We start from the raw sequence: 16,313 nt of genomic DNA, 5'->3' as shown, positions 1-16,313 counted from the left end.
TGTGTATGTGTATGCTTCTGTGTGTGATTTTGTCTGTATAGCTTTGCTTTTACCCTTTGTCCTAGGGGTCTGTCTGTCCGTTTGTTTTGGTATTTTTTTTTCTTGTATAGTTTTTAGTATTTGTTATCATTGGTGTATTTGTTTTTTGGTTTGGATGGTCTTTTCTTTCTTTTTTTTATTACTTTAAAATTTTTTTTAATACTTATTTTTTATTTTAATAACATTATTTTATTTTATTTCATTATTTTTTCTTTCTTTCTTTTTTTCTCCCTTTTATTCTGAGCTGTGTGGATGACAGGGTCTTGGTGGTCTGGCCGGGAATCAGGGCTGTGCCTCTGGGGTGGGAGAGCCAAGTTCAGGACATTGGTCCACCAGAGACCTCCCAGCTCCACATCATATCAAATGGTAAAAATCTCCCAGAGATCTCCATCTCAAAGCCAAGGCCCACCTCCACTCAACGACCAGCAAGCTACAGTGCTGGACACCCTATGCCAAATAAGTAGCAAGACAGGAACACAACCCTACCCATTAGCAGAGAGGCTGCCTAAAATCATAATAAGGTCACAGACACCCCAAAACACACCACTAGATGCGGACCAAACCACCAGAAAGACAAGATCCAGCCTCATCCTCCAGAACACAGGCACTAGTCCCCTCCACCAGGAAGCCTACACAACCCACTGACGAACCTTAGCCACTGGGAACAGACACCAAAAACAAAGGGAACTATGAACCTGCAGCCTGTGAGAAGGAGACCCCAAACACAGTAAGCTAAGCAAAATGAGAAGACAGAGAAACACACAGCAGATGAAGGAGTAAGGTAAAAACCCACCAGACCAAACAAATGAAGAGGAAGTAGGCAGTCTACCTGAAAAAGAATTAAGAACAATGATAGTAAAGATGATCCAAAATCTTGGAAATCGAATGGAGAAAATACAAGAAACGTTTAACAAGGACCTAGAAGAACTAAAGAGCAAACAAACAATGATAAACAACACAATACATGAAATTAAAAATTTTCTAGAAAGAATCAATAGCAGAATAACTGAGGCAGAAGAACGCATAAATGACTTGGAAGATAAAATAGTGGAAATAACTACTGCAAAGCAGAATAAACAAAAACAATGAAAAGAACTGAGGACAGTCTCAGAGACCTCTGGGACAACGTTAAATGTACCAACATTCGAATTATAGGGTTCCCAGAAGAAGAAGAGAAAAAGAAAGGGACTGAGAAAATATTGGAAGAGATTATAGTTGAAAACTTCCCTAATATGGAAAAGGAAATAGTTAATCAAGTCCAGAAAACATAGAGAGCCCGATACAGGATAAATCCAAGGAGAAACACGCCAAGACACATATTAATCAAACTACCAAAAATTAAATACAAAGAAAAAATATTAAAAGCAGCAAGGGAAAAACAACAAATAACACACACGGGAATCCCCATAAGGTTAACAACTGATCTTTCAGCAGAAACTCTGCAAGCCAGAAGGGAGTGGCAGGATATACTCAAAGTGATGAAGAAGAAAAACCTACAACCAAGATTACTCTACCCAGCAAGGATCTCATTCAGATGTGATGGAGAAATTAAAACCTTTACAGACAAGCAAAAGCTGAGAGAGTTCAGCACCACCAAACCAGCTTTACAACACATGCTGAAGGAATTTCTCTAGGCAGGAAACACAAGAGAAGGAAAACACCTACAGTAACAAACCCAAAACAATTAAGAAAATGGTAATAGGAACATACATGTCGATAATTACCTTAAGTGTAAATGGATGAAATGCTCTAACCAAAAGACATAGACTGGCTGCATGGATACAAAAACAAGACCTGGATATACACTGTCTACAAGAGACCCACTTCAGACCTAGGGACACATACAGACTGAAAGTGAGGGGATGGAAAAAGATATTCCATGCAAATGGAAATCAAAAGAAAGCTGGAGCAGCAATTCTCATTTCAGACAAAATAGATTTTAAAACAAAGACTATTACAACAGACAAAGAAGGACACTACATAATGATCAGGGATCAATCCAAGAAGAAGATATAACAATTGTGAATATTTATGCACCCAACATAGGAGCACCACAATACATAAGGCAAATGTTAACAGCCATAAAAGGGGAAATCAACAGTAACACAATCATACTAGGGAACTTTGACACCCCACTTTCACTTATGGACACATCATCCAAAATGAAAATAAATAAGGAAACACAAGCTTTAAATGATACCTTAAACAAGATGGACTTAATTGATATTTATAGGACCTTCCGTCCAAAAAAACCAGAATACACTTTCTTCTCAAGTGCTCATAGAACATTCTCCAGGATAGATCATACCTTGGGTCACAAATCAAGCCTTGGTAAATTTAAGAAAAATGAAATCATATCAAGTATCTTTTCTGACCACAATGCTATGAGATTAGATATCAATTACAGGAAAAAGTCTGTAAAACATACAAACACATGGAGGCTAAACAATACACTACTTAGTAACCAAGAGGTCACCGAAGAAATCAAAGAGGAAATCAAAATATACCCAAAAACAAATGACAATGAAAACACGATGACCCAAAACCAATGGGATGCAGCAAAAGCAGTTCTAAGAGGGAAGTTTAGAGCAATACAATCCTACCTCAAGAAAAAAAAAACATCTCAAATAAACAACCTAACCTTACACTTAAAGCAATTAGAGAAAAAAGAACAAAAAAACCCCAGAGTTAGCAGAAGGAAAGAAATCATAAATATCAGATCAGAAATAAATGAAAAAGAAATGAAGGAAACCATAGCAAAGATCAATAAAACTAAAATCTGGGTCTTTGTGAAGATAAAGAAAATTGATAAACCATTAGCCAGATTCATCAAGAAAAAAAAGGAGAAGACTCAAATCAATAGAATTAGAAATGAAAAAGGAGAAGTAACAACTCATATTGCAGAAATATAAAGGATCATGGGAGATTACTACAAGCAACTCTATGCCAATAAAATGGACAACCTGGAAGAAATGGACAAATTTATGAAAAGCACAACCTTCTAAGACTGAACCAGGAAGAAATAGAAAATATAAACAGACCAATCACAAGCACTGAAATTGAAACTGTGATTAAAAATCTTCCAACAAACAAAAGCCCAGGACCAGATGGCTTCACAGGCGAATTCTGTCAAACATTTAGAGAAGACCTAACACACCTATCTTTCTCAAACTCTTCCAAAATACAGCAGAGGGAGGAACACTCCCAAACTCATTCAATGAGGCCACCATCACCCTGATACCAAAACCAGACAAAGATGTCACAAAGAAAGAAAACTACAGGCCAATATCACTGATGAACATAGATGCAAAAATCCTCAACAAAATACTAGCAAACAGAATCCAACAGCAAATTAAACGGATCATACACTATGATCAACTGGGGTTTATCCCAGGAATGCAAGGATTCTTCAATATATGCAAATCAATTAATGTAATACACCATATTAACAAAGTGAAGGATAAAAACCATATGATCATCTCAATAGATGCAGAAAAAGCTTTCAACAAAATTCAACACCAATTTATTATAAAAACTCTCCAGAAAGTACACATAGAGGGAACTTACCTCAACATAATAAAGGCCATATATGACAAACCCACAGCCAACATTGTCCTCAATGGTGAAAAACTGAAACCATTTCCACTAAGATCAGGAACAAGACAAGGTTGCCCACTCTCACCACTATTATTCAACATAGTTTTGGAAGTGTTAGCCACAGCAGTCAGAGAAGAAAAAGAAATAAAAGGAATACAAATCGGAAAAGAAGAAATAAAGCTGTCACTATTTGTGGATGACATGATAATATACATAGAGAATCCTAAAGGTGCTACCAGAAAACTACTAGAGCTAATCAATGAATTTGGTAAAGTTGCAGGATACAAAATTAATGCACAGAAATCTCTTGCATTCCTATACACTAATGATGAAAAATCTGAAAATGAAATTAAAGAAACACTCCCATTTACCATTGCAACAAAAAGAATAAAATACCCAGGAATAAACGTACCTAAGGAAACAAAAGACCTGTATGCAGAAAACTATAAAACCCTGATGGAAGAAATTAAAGATGATACAAATAGATGGAGAGATATACCATGTTCTTGCATTGGAAGAATCAACCTTGTGGAAATGCCTATACTACCCAAAGCAATCTACAGAGTCAATGCAATCCCTATCAAACTGCCAATGGCATTTTTCACACAACTAGAAGAAAAAATTTCACAAATTGTATGGAAACACAAAAGACCCCAAATAGCCAAAGCAATCTTGAGAAAGAAAAACGGAGCTGGAGGAATCTGGCTCCCGGACTTCAGACTATACTACAAAGCTACAGTAATCAAGACAGTATGGTACTGGCACAAAACCAGAAATATAGATCAATGGAACAGGATAGAAAGCCCAGAGATAAACCCATGCACCTATGGTCACCTTATCTTTGGTGAAGGATGCAAGAATATACAACGGAGAAAAGACACCCTCTTCAATAAGTGGTGCTGGGAAAACTGGACAGCTACATGTAAAAGAATGAAATTAGAACACTTCCTAACACCATACACAAAAATAAACTCAAAATGGATTAAAGACCTAAATGTAAGGCCAGACACTATGAAACTCTTAGAGGAAAACATAGGCAGAACACTCTGACATAAATCACAGCAAGATCCTTTTTGACCCACCTCCTAGAGAAATGGAAATAAAAACAAAAATAAACAAATGGGACCTAATGAAATGTAAACGCTTTTGCACAGCAAAGGAAACCATAAACAAGACCAAAAGACAACCCTCAGAATGGGAGAAAATATTTGCAAATGAAGCAACTGACAAAGGTTTAATCTCCAAAATTTACAAGCAGCTCATGCAGCTCAATATCAAAACAACAAACAACCCAATCCAAAAATGGGCAGAAGACCTAAATAGACATTTCTCCAAAGAAGGTATACAGATTTCCAACAAACACATGAAAGAATGCTCAACATCGTTAATCATTAGAGAAATGCAAATCAAAACTACAATGAGATATCATCTCACACCAGTCAGAATGGCCAGCATCAAAAAATCTACAAACAGTAAATGCTGGAAAGGGTGTGGAGAAAAGGGAACCCTCTTGCACTGTTGGTGGGAATATAAATTGATACAGACACTATGGAGAACAGGATGGATGTTCCTTAAAAAACTAAAAATAGGGCTTCCCTGGTGGCGCAGTGGTTGAGAATCTGCCTGCCAATGCAGGGGACACGGGTTCGAGCCCTGGTCTGGGAAGATCCCACATGCCGCGGAGCAACTGGGCCCGTGAGCCACAATTACTGAGCCTGAGCGTCTGGAGCCTGTGCTCCGCAACAAGAGAGGCCGCAATGGTGAGAGGCCTGCGCACCACGATGAAGAGTGGTCCCCACTTGCCGCAACTAGAGAAAGCCCTCGCACAGAAACGAAGACTCAACACAGTCATAAATAAATAAATAAATAAATAAAAGAACGTGAATTTCTTAAAAAAAAAAAAAAAAAAAACTAAAAATAGAACTACCATACCACCCACTAACCCCACTACTGGGCATATACCCTGAGAAAACCATAATTCAAAGAGTCATATACCACAGTGTTCATTGAAGCATTATTTACAATACCCAGGATATGGAAGCAACCTAAGTGTCCATCAACAGATGAATGGATAAAGAAGATGTGGCACATATATACAATGGAATATTACTCAGCCATAAAAAGAAACAAAATTGAGTTATCTGTAGTGAGGTGGATGGACCCAGAGTCTGTCATACATAATGAAGTAAGTCAGAAAGAGAAGAACAAATACCGTATGCTAACACATATATATGGAATCTAAAAAAAAAAAAAATGGTCATGAAGAACCTAGGCTCAAGATGGGAATAAAGATGCAGACCTACTAGAGAACGGACTTGAGGACACGGGGAGGGGGAAGGGTAAACTGGGACAAAATGAGAGAGTGGCATGGACATACATACTCTACCAAATGTAAAATAGATAGCTAGTGGGAAGCAGCCGCATAGCACAGGGAGATCAGCTCGGTGCTTTGTGACCACCTGGAGGACTGGGATAGGGATGGTGGGAGGGAGGGAGATGCAAGAGGGAAGAGATATCAGATATATGTATATGTATAACTGATTCACTTTGTTATAAAGCAGAAACTAACACACCATTGTAAAGCAATTATACTACAATAAAGATGTTAAAAAAAAAAGAAAGTGGTCAACAGCCCAGCAAAGAGCTGAGGCCTCTGGATCAACAGCCTCAAGAAACTGAATCCTGCCAATAAGTATGCAAACTCAGTTGAACCTTCAGATGAGATCCCAACCTTGACCAATGATTTCACTGCCGCCTTCTGAGACATCCTGAAGCAAAGACCACGTTTCAGCAGTGCTCAAAATTCCTGGCCCACAGAAACGGTTGGATAATAAATTGTGTGTTGTTTTAAGCCACTAAGTTTGTGATAATTTACTGTGTAACAATAGACAATTAATACAATACTGTTGAAAGAAAAAGCCACGTTTTGTTTGAGGCAATGGAAGAATCAATTGTAGTTTCTGTAGAGCACCAGGGATCGAATCCATGTTTTTTAGGACAATAAACTGATGAACAGTGAAAAACTAAGAGAGTATTAAAATTTTAATTAAGACATTGGCAGTGAAAAAAGAGAAGTGAAATTATGCATACTGAAAATTAAGCAAAAAAGCATTAAGAGAAGTTTGGAGATACAATATGATATTGTTCAGAAATAGATTTTTTTCCTTGAGAAACAAAAATTTGTATAAACACAAAGTAGGCATTGGCAGTAAGGTAGGGAGAAAAATGAATAAGTGACTAAAACCATTATGTATGCACAAACTTGGAAACCTCAGGGAGAATTCAGCAACTCTTGAATTTTCTCTCAGTACCTCTCAATTCACTTCCAACACTATCTAATAAATAAATAGCACAACTCCAATGATCAGAGTATCCCTGGAGAATAATAAACCATGCAGGTATTATTATTTTAAAATATTAACATCACCAGTTTGGAATAATACAACTAGAAACTTCCAGAACACTTTTGAAGATACTCTTCCATTTTACCTTCAATTTTTCAAATTTGGCTTTTTAAAAAAAACAAGTTGAATTTTTATTCAAATGCTCCTTTCTTAATAAGAACACATTTTAATAGTCTAGTGGTTGCACATGGGCTTTATTTTCCTTTAAAAGAATTTCAATGAACTACTCTACCCTTCTTCCACCTGGTAATTTGTACTCTAGCACAGAGGAGAAAGCCAAGCTATAATTGACAACCTAGGACATAGTACATTGACTCTTGAGCAACACAGGTTTGAACTGTACTTATATGCAGTTCCACTTATATGCAGATTTTTTTTTCAATAGTAAATACTTCAGTACTACACAATAGTTGGTTCGTTGAATCAGCAGATGCAGAACCACAGATATGGAAGAACCACATACTATATACAGAAAGGGACTATAAATTATCTGTGGTTTTTCAACTGTGGGGAGGGTGGGCACTCTTAATCCCTACATTGTTCAAGGATCAACTGCTTTTCAAAAAGTCATCTTCCTTTCTATGGAGTCCACTTATTAACAGCGTTTGAAGTTCAGAGAAGAAAGAGGAATTCTATTCTACATAGGCACATAAGAAATATTTAAACTATAAACAATCACCTATCTCAAACAAACCAAAGGAATATCATTAATGTCCCACACAAACTATCTTAGGAAGGGAGGAATATTTCCCCATCCCAAGCCCCCTACAAGCAGAGAAGAGACACCAATGCACAGAGAGATCATTTCTCAAGTGATTCTCAGGCATTTAGAAGGTGGCATATTGAAGAAGACCAACGTGCATTCTGTTCCAGCAGGGCCTTTATTTATGGAGGAGTTGTGAATGTGACAAGTGCAAGAACCATATCTATCTTATTCATCCACTAGCTTGCACACTACCCTGCATAGGCATTCAAGAAATATGTCTGAGTAAAATGCCATTCAAGGATAGCAAGAGAGAAAAAGAATACAGCTGATGTAAACTCTTTATGTCCTTAAACTATAGACAGATATATTGAGAATTATCTACGTTGAGTATAAGAATCTTAATGTATAAGGAGGCAACCTTGCCAATGCAGAGACTGAATACTATGGACGGTCACTAAGAATCAAGTGCTGATCAGTCCACATACAGAACCAAGACAATGAAAGTGACGGTCTGGACAAGCCTAGAAGTGAGACAATTCCCACCTGGTGGGACTTTCTTCGTTCACTGCATTACAAAGTTGGAAGGTAGATATTAGAGCCACAAAATATCAGTTTATTATATATGTGATCTCGCTTATTTTATATGTGAATAATATAATATATATGTATTTTATATGTTTGTTTTACATGTAACCATATTCTGGAGTATGGATTATCACTCTCAATGTATCCTTTTGTTTTGTTTTGTTTTTTTACTTCAGAACTCAGTGCTTTGTATTTACAAAAGAAAATTAATAAAGGAAAATTCTGAAGCTAATCAGCTGGAGACATGGGGCAAAGGTGGGAATCTGGGGGAAAGGGTAGGGTCCTCTGCAGAGAGAGAAGGGGAGGGGCTCTGGCACTAAGGAAGCCTGAGGGTCCCAGCCTCTAGGGGCTTCCCCAGGGCCAGCTCCGCCCTCCCACAGAGGCTCAGATCAAGGGGCCAGGAGCTGAATCTCCCTCAGCCCCCTCTGGTTTTTCCAGGAGCCTGAGTTCCCAGCTCCAGGGGTCTGGGATGGCAGGGGAAACTGAGGCCAGAGAGAGCCCATGGGTCCTGCCACCACTTCTCACTGTGGCGTGATCTTGGCAGCCTCGGCCTGAATAAGGGCAATGAGGTCCTTGTAGATGAGGAAGACGAATTACAGGCTGGCAATCTCCACCATGGAGCTGTTGCTAAGGCGCCATTTGGAAACACACAGCACAGGCCGTCCATTGATGTAGATGGGCCACCAGGCCTCAATGGCAATGAAGAAATCACCGTTGTTTTTCAGCTTGATGACACCTTGCTTCTGGGAGATCTTCCAGGCCGGACCCTCCAGAGACAGGCCTGCGTCAATCTGGTTATCCTCGGTTGCTCTGCCTAGGGTGATCTTTCTCAAGTACATCGCACCACGCGGCCCCGCAGCACTGCCAGGGTCTGGTTGTCAAAGTCCGGAGAGCTCATGCCTGCTATGTTATCTACTAGCAGCCACTTATGCAGTTCCTGTTCCCGCTGCCGAATCTCTTGTTTCTGGCGTCAGTCGGCCACTGTCAGCTCATATTCTAGGACTTCATCTCGCATGTCACTCAGCTTACTGTCATCAATCAAGTCCTCTGCGATGGAGAAGTTCAGCACTTGGTCCCCCTTGGGCAGCGGCTGTCTGGTTCTCCAACAGGTAATACGGCTTCATGAGCTGCCACTGGGCCTGCAGAGCCTTGGCAGTACGGGCCAGGTAGAAGGCATCGGGGTGTCTGTGCAGCAGGTCCTGGAAGGTCTCCAAGGTCGGCTGGCTGGTTGATCCCACTTTGCTCAGCAGCTGCTCTTCAGCCTTGCTAAACAGGGTCTTGCTCTGGATGGCGGCAATGGCCTCTGGGTGCAGCTGTCTCATGGCCTGGCAGGCCAGCTTGGAGATGACAGGATCGTAGAGCAGGGCGGACCAGTGCTCCTGGACTTCCCGCAGGGTGAAGCGGCATCTGAACTTCACAACCAGGTGGACAGATCTCAGGTCATTGGTCTGCAGTACGGCATTGATGAGCAGGAGGTCATGTGCAGGCTTCCAGCAGCCCAGAGCCTTGGTCACCTGGAGAGGCTGTTTGTTCTTCTTCACATGCTTGGTGAGTCCAGGGGCTGGGGCTGGGCTGGGTGACACAGGGGTGCTGGGGGCCTTAGACACCTGCTTCCCACTGGAGGAGGGTTCACTCCCCGAACAGCACCCTGGTTCCACCCCACTGGCCCCCTTCGCCCGGGTAGAGGACTTAGCCTGGCTGCTCTCCACCAGCTCATCGTCAAACTTCTTTCTCTTGATGAACCTGGAGGAGCTTCTCCGTTTAGGGATGGTGCCCAAAGCCTGTGAGGAGGCCCGCTTCTGCCCTGCCAGTGACTCCTCATCCTCTGAGCGGCTGGCAGGCCTGATGCCATCAGGGGTGACTCTAGCAGCCCCTGAGAATCTTCCATGCTGGGCAGTTCTCCCTGTGCCACGTGTCATGTCGTGCAGCACATGGTGCTCAGGTCAGACTGGTGATGCCGACACACCGGGCTCTGGGCATAACTGCTCCCTCTGCCATCAAAATGCAGCCATGCCAAAGAGTGGGAGCTCAACAGCAAGTCAATCAATTGTGGCCTCTGCCAAGATGTACGTGGGTGGTGCTGGCCCAGGGGGAGGTGGCAATGCCCAGCCAGGACCGAAAGACACACGTGCCAGGCACGGGGTGGAATCAGCAAATGCTTGGCACCTGAGCATTTGGGGAGCTCGCCAGCCTCATACTACCTTTGTCCATCTTCTTACAGTCTATCCCATCTAAGCTCAACCAAGCACAGCAGAGCCCATCAGAGTCACTGGATCTTCAGACCAATGAGTGAGAAATAAATGTTGCTAGCCACTGCGATTTGGGGAGTTATTTGTTACACAGCATTATTACAGCAAAAGTAACAACAACAATAAAAAACCTTATGGTAGGACATCTCTTCCTAAATACGGATCAAGCTGAAAACAGATCTCCCACTGGGAAGTATCATGATGAAAATACGCCAATAAAGCTACAACATACTGGAAGTGGTAATTCTAGAATATTGTTTAATAACTTGCTACCTAAATAGTTTTACTCCAAATCCTATTTTCATTCACCTACTGGATACAGGTTAGCAGACAGGAGATTTATAGAGCCAATAATCTCATCACATGAGACAGCAAAGAAAAAAGTCAACTAATTGTCTACCAGCACTCTGATAAACTATGGAAGAAAACATCAAGGGGCTAGAAGTATCCAAAATTAAATGTCAGGCACAGAAATTAAACTGCTATGGCCACATACAGGGGCACAGCAGTTTACTTACATTTTAGTGCTCTCTTAATCCATCAGTTTTTGGATATTGGCTACTTTTTCATTGCCCACTATCTATTTCACATTCTTGATTTCTTTGGGGAGAATTACCTCTCCCCACTGGATCAGAGGTCCTATCTTCCCTTAACCAAGCTAGACAAATCAGATATTTCTTTTTTAGAAAATAGGGAGGGGAGAAGAGTGGAAGATCATCTCCAGGGAAGAAAGGAACAGCCCCGTGTCAGCTTCACTGACCAAATTGTGTTACTGACAAGACCCAGAAATGAAAGCAACATGGAAAATGATAAGCCCATGGAAAGATAAGACAGGTATTACTCCTGTTGAGAAGGTACAATTATCCAAACTCTCCTTCCAGAAAAAGAAGTAAATGAATGTATGCAAGCAGTATGCAGTCATTGGTGCTTAGAAAATAAGCTTTTAAATACAGATTATGTTGGTCAGCTCATCATTTGAACAGAATTAAATCAAGCTTTGCCTCCTGGACTTCACACCACATACAGGTCTTTTCCTAGGACCATGCAATGGCCACCTCAGATGGGGTCCTGGACATTCACTTCACTTCCCAGTGTGCAAAGTTACACTTCCAGGAAGTCCATGAGCCAACCAGACCTTCTGAAAATCCAAGAGGGAAACTTGTAAGGTCTGACCCACAACTGGGTTGCATCCTTTTACAACTCTGCGATAAAAAATTTCACATTAAACTGAGTTTTCCATATATTTCAATGTATCCTTAAATCATTTTTTAAAAATTAAGTTATGTCATTCTGAAAATTGCATTTTCTCTACAACAACTTAATTTCAAGTTCTAGTGAATCCAGCATATTCATTCTCTTCATTTTATCAACTCAGGTAATTTCTCTGTTCTAATCCTTAACTTCTCTGAATTATAGAGATCATTTTTAAAAAGCACTTTAAGAAACCAAGACTGACCTACCACTTATAACCACCTTGAGTATACAGGAGAGATCATTATGCCCACCCAAACCAAATCACAGCCTGCCTGATTTTCAGACACACTGACGTCCCTCCAAACCAGCTCTCTTGTCATCAATCTCCACCTGCACACACACTGCGAGTGCATCCTTAATTTTCTCAACGAATTTATCAGCAGCCCCATTAATATTCTGAATTATCCTCGCTGGAAGACAAATTGCTTTGCTATCTGTCTTCTTTATACATTTTCTAGTCACAAAATGTGGCCTCAAGTTTCCTGCTATCAAGTCTTAGTGTATAATCTTTTTTTCACTCTCCCACCAAAATTGGGTCCTCCTGCATTTCCAAGGCTAATGATCACATGAGAGCTGGGCCTTTAGGTCCCTATGAGCCTACTTGTTCTTTCAACAAGTATTTTTGGAGCTCCTACTATGTGCCAGGCAATCTCAGTGATTCCAGAGATGCAAAGTAAACAAGAGTCCCTGACCTCCTGAAGCTGGTCATTTTAGTGGATGGAGACCAACGTCAAACAAACCATTCAGTTAAACTTAGATTATGGCATACAGGGATATGTGCTTTAGAAAAAAAATGATGTAAGGCAGGGGGATGGAGAATGCTGAGCATGGGAGAGATTGCAGTTTTAAATGCAGCAGTCATTGAAGGCTTCACTGAGAAGGTGACATTTCAGCCAAGTTCTGAAAAGGATGAGGCAATGACCCACAGAGTTAGATGGGGAGAGAATTTTTTAGACAATGAGTGCGAAATGTGCTAAAGCCCTGGAGTAGGAGTAGGTTATGTTGCCCCCCAATGGATTTGCTAGTACCATTTTCTCCTTTTCATTCTGTACCTGCCTCTGTTTAAAACCAGCTCAGAGAAGGGAATCTCATGGCACACCCCTTGCCCGGGTCCATCTCTTCCCACAGGTGATCCCATCCTCTCAAAGCTGCTTAATCTCAATTCTGCATATCAAGTCCAGATCCCTCTTTTGAGGTACACATCTGTACTGTTGAGAGCCTATTGTTATTTGTAGCTGGCTATTTCACACCCACCTCACAGACAATAGGTCCAAATGTGAACTCATCACGTTTCTTGTCAAGCCTGCTTCTCTTCCTGTCCCCACCATCTCAGTCACCCAATCTGGAAACCTTTGTTACGTCTCAGGCTCCCTCCACTTCCTTCCATTCCACACCCAGTCTGTTGCACAGCAAGACATTCCCCCTTTTATATACATGGTGCTTCTTGATCCTGAGCACAGACATGAGTCTGACTCTCAGGATCTTAGCACATGCTGATGACCTCACTGTGTTTGTCGGCTGCCAGGGAACAGCACACACACACACACACACACACACACACACACACACATACCACCACAATTCACAGCTCATATAAACACTTCAAGTCTTTAATAATAAAGTTTATATTTTCATAGAGTCTTACCTTCCTGAGATTTTATGAGCTACATTACCAATAATTTAGGCTATAAAATTTAAGAAAACCTCAGCCATTCACAGACTTTTAACAATACATTTAGACTCCCAGCCCTGTTAAATAAAAAAAACTCAAGTTACATAAATCTTACATAACCAGTAAGGGAAAATGCATATTTCCAATATCAATAACCTAATCATAAGAGCTGTAACTCATCAGACCCCTCAGTGAAAGCAAAACATTTCAGAGCACCTCTCTCTTGATGTTAACAGAGGCCTATTGAGAGAAGCAAGGACGTGTTTTTTTGGACTTTTTACCCTTGATGGAAAGAACCCAAAGAAAATGGGTGAAGAAGTTTCAAACCCCTTTATCAGCATTCCCTCTAAACCAGTTTGAGTAGTGGGCATTCTCACCATTATAGATAATGTTTAAAAAAAACAAAAAAGACAACAGGCCCAAAATAGAGTTCTTTATGCCAAGACCCACATCACCAAACCAAGACTGAATTACACTTACAGCTCTCATAAATGGAATCTTAAGCCAGTCAACCAGCAATCACCTAATCAACAGTTAGGTAGTCTGCCTGATAGACCCCTGTCATCCCCTAAAGGAAAGTAACCTTGCAATAACTAACCTTTTTTTTTTTTTTTTGCCTAGTATAACTTCCTCATTCCCATTCCTTTCTGGCTATAAAAGTCATTCATTTTGTAAAGCTATTCAGAGCTCCTTTGTATCTGCTAGATTGGATGCTGCCTGATTCAAATCCATTCTTGCTCAAATAGACTTAAAATTTTTAATATGCCTCAGTTTATCTTTTAACAGTGGTCATCTACCTACCAATACAGGTAATCATCAGACACATAGACCTTGATCAGACTGACCTGGGTCCAAATTCTATCTCGTATGTTTACTAATTTTAGGGTAAGAAATTTCCCCCAATGATTCTACCCCAGATTGGATATAAGATTTATAAACATATAAACAAAAAACTGGAACTTGTTTCAAAATCCGATGTTGTATTAACAATAAGGGTCCCACTTTGATTTTTAGGTAGCCCTTTATATCCTTTAAAGCACTGACCTGTACATGGTCTTATTTCATCTTCATAAACACTCCATGAAACATAAAAGGCAAATAGCAGGGCCATAGAATATGAGAAATATGGAGTTAATTGAGAATTAGCTTACAAGAAATATGAAGGCCCCTTACCTAGACATTCTCAAAAGTCACAAACGATCTCACTTTACAGATAAAACTACCGAGATTCAGGGAAGTTAAGAGGTGTACCAAACATTTTCACACAGTGTGTTATTATAATCTGCTCAGCCAATGAAGAAACTGGAGCGTGAAAAGGTAGATAGCCTGACTTAATGGCCAAGGCAGGCATAAGGGCCTTAACTCTAAGGCTTGAACTTTTTCCATTCCTACATGTTCCTTTCAAGTCAAAGTCTGAACTGCACATCTGAGAGCTACAAGAGTGGCCCAAAACTCCTCTTGGCTGTCATGAAATTTGACTTCCTTCTACAAAGCAGTACTTACAAAAGTCTTATTTTAAAACATCACCCAGCTGCAAATGAAAATCTTCCCAACAGGGACAAAATGGAACATCTGCCTTCCTTTTGCTTAACAGAAAACTGCAGAGCTGCTCTCTGCTTGGATAAATGCTATTTGGGTTTTCTTGATTTCTGAATGGGTTCTTAGTATTGCTCTCTTGAGCGCTCTCTCTCTTGGTATTGTCACTGTCTTCTTGCCCAGAATTTTATGTGTAATAGTCTGTTCCACTATTGGCTTTTCTGAAACCAATCTTCCTTGTCTTTTGTAATTATGTAAAGCTGTTCTCTTTGCAGGCCACACACTGTAGATATCTAAAACCTGGAGAGAAAACACCCTAATTGTAATTATAATGGATTTCAAATTCCTATTATTCATGTTGGAGAGAAAACATGCAGTGAGGTTTCATTACCCATTTCTTTTAAAACTTGGAAAAAAATAGTACTTGAACTTATTTTTCTTAAAGCGGGCAGTCTTTAATTAAAAAAAAAATCCTTAATTACTTCTTCAGAATTTTAAAAATACATTCTATTTTTATGTCTACCTACTCTAGTTAAAGAAAATTGAGGTCTTTTAGTTGGACCACACAAATACAAGTAAAACCAACCTTAGTGACACCAAAAATCAACCAATTGACCTCATTCCAGACGCCATACCAAACTTCAAAAGCAGCAATTATTTTGAGATTCTGAACCCCAGTAGTAGTGAGGCTACTAACTGTTGATTATTATGCAGGTCTTGCACTAATCTAATTAAGTAAAATGGAAATACAATTTCAAGCTTTGTTGTACACATTTGTATATGACACAAGTAGTCAAAAGTCTGTCTGGGGCTTCCCTGGTGGCGCAGTGGTTGAGAATCTGCCTGCCAATGCAGGGGACACGGGTTCGAGCCCTGGTCTGGGAAGATCCCACATGCCGCGGAGCAACTGGGCCCGTGAGCCACAACTACTGAGCCTGCGCTCCGCAACAAGAGAGGCCGCAACAGTGAGAGGCCCGCGCACCGCGATGAAGAGTGGCCCCCACTCGCCACAACTAGAGAAAGCCCTCGCACAGAAATGAAGACCCAACACAGCCAAAAATAAATAAATAAAAACCCATTTAGCCATCCATTTCATTCATCTGTATCCATCCAGTTATTTATTTTAAAAAAAAGTCTGTCTGAAGTTAAATGAAGCACATGTACAGCCCCTTTATCAATTTGAATTTGGCTTTTCCATTCAGTTCCATTTTGAAATATTTCACTCTCAACATCTACAAACCACTCACAGCCCAAATGCCATTGCTAACAGC

At 40.4% G+C, this 16,313-nt stretch overlaps 1 pseudogene across 1 annotated transcript in view; it reads right to left on the bottom strand.

The window, feature by feature from the left end:
- LOC309612397 (microspherule protein 1 pseudogene) overlaps nucleotides 1-15,847 on the bottom strand; it is a 43,578-nt pseudogene extending 27,731 nt beyond the window's left edge. The window contains exon 1 of the transcript XR_014249766.1: nucleotides 6,096-15,847. The product of XR_014249766.1 is annotated as a microspherule protein 1 pseudogene (transcript). The remainder of the gene's footprint in view (nucleotides 1-6,095) is intronic.
- Between the last annotated feature and the right edge of the window lie 466 nt (nucleotides 15,848-16,313).

Source organism: Balaenoptera borealis (assembly GCF_965194805.1).
Source record: "Balaenoptera borealis genome assembly, chromosome: 15".
NCBI classification, from domain to species: Eukaryota; Metazoa; Chordata; class Mammalia; order Artiodactyla; family Balaenopteridae; genus Balaenoptera; species Balaenoptera borealis.
Note: the sequence above shows the minus strand (reverse complement) of the source record. Positions and strands in the feature narration are given on the sequence as shown.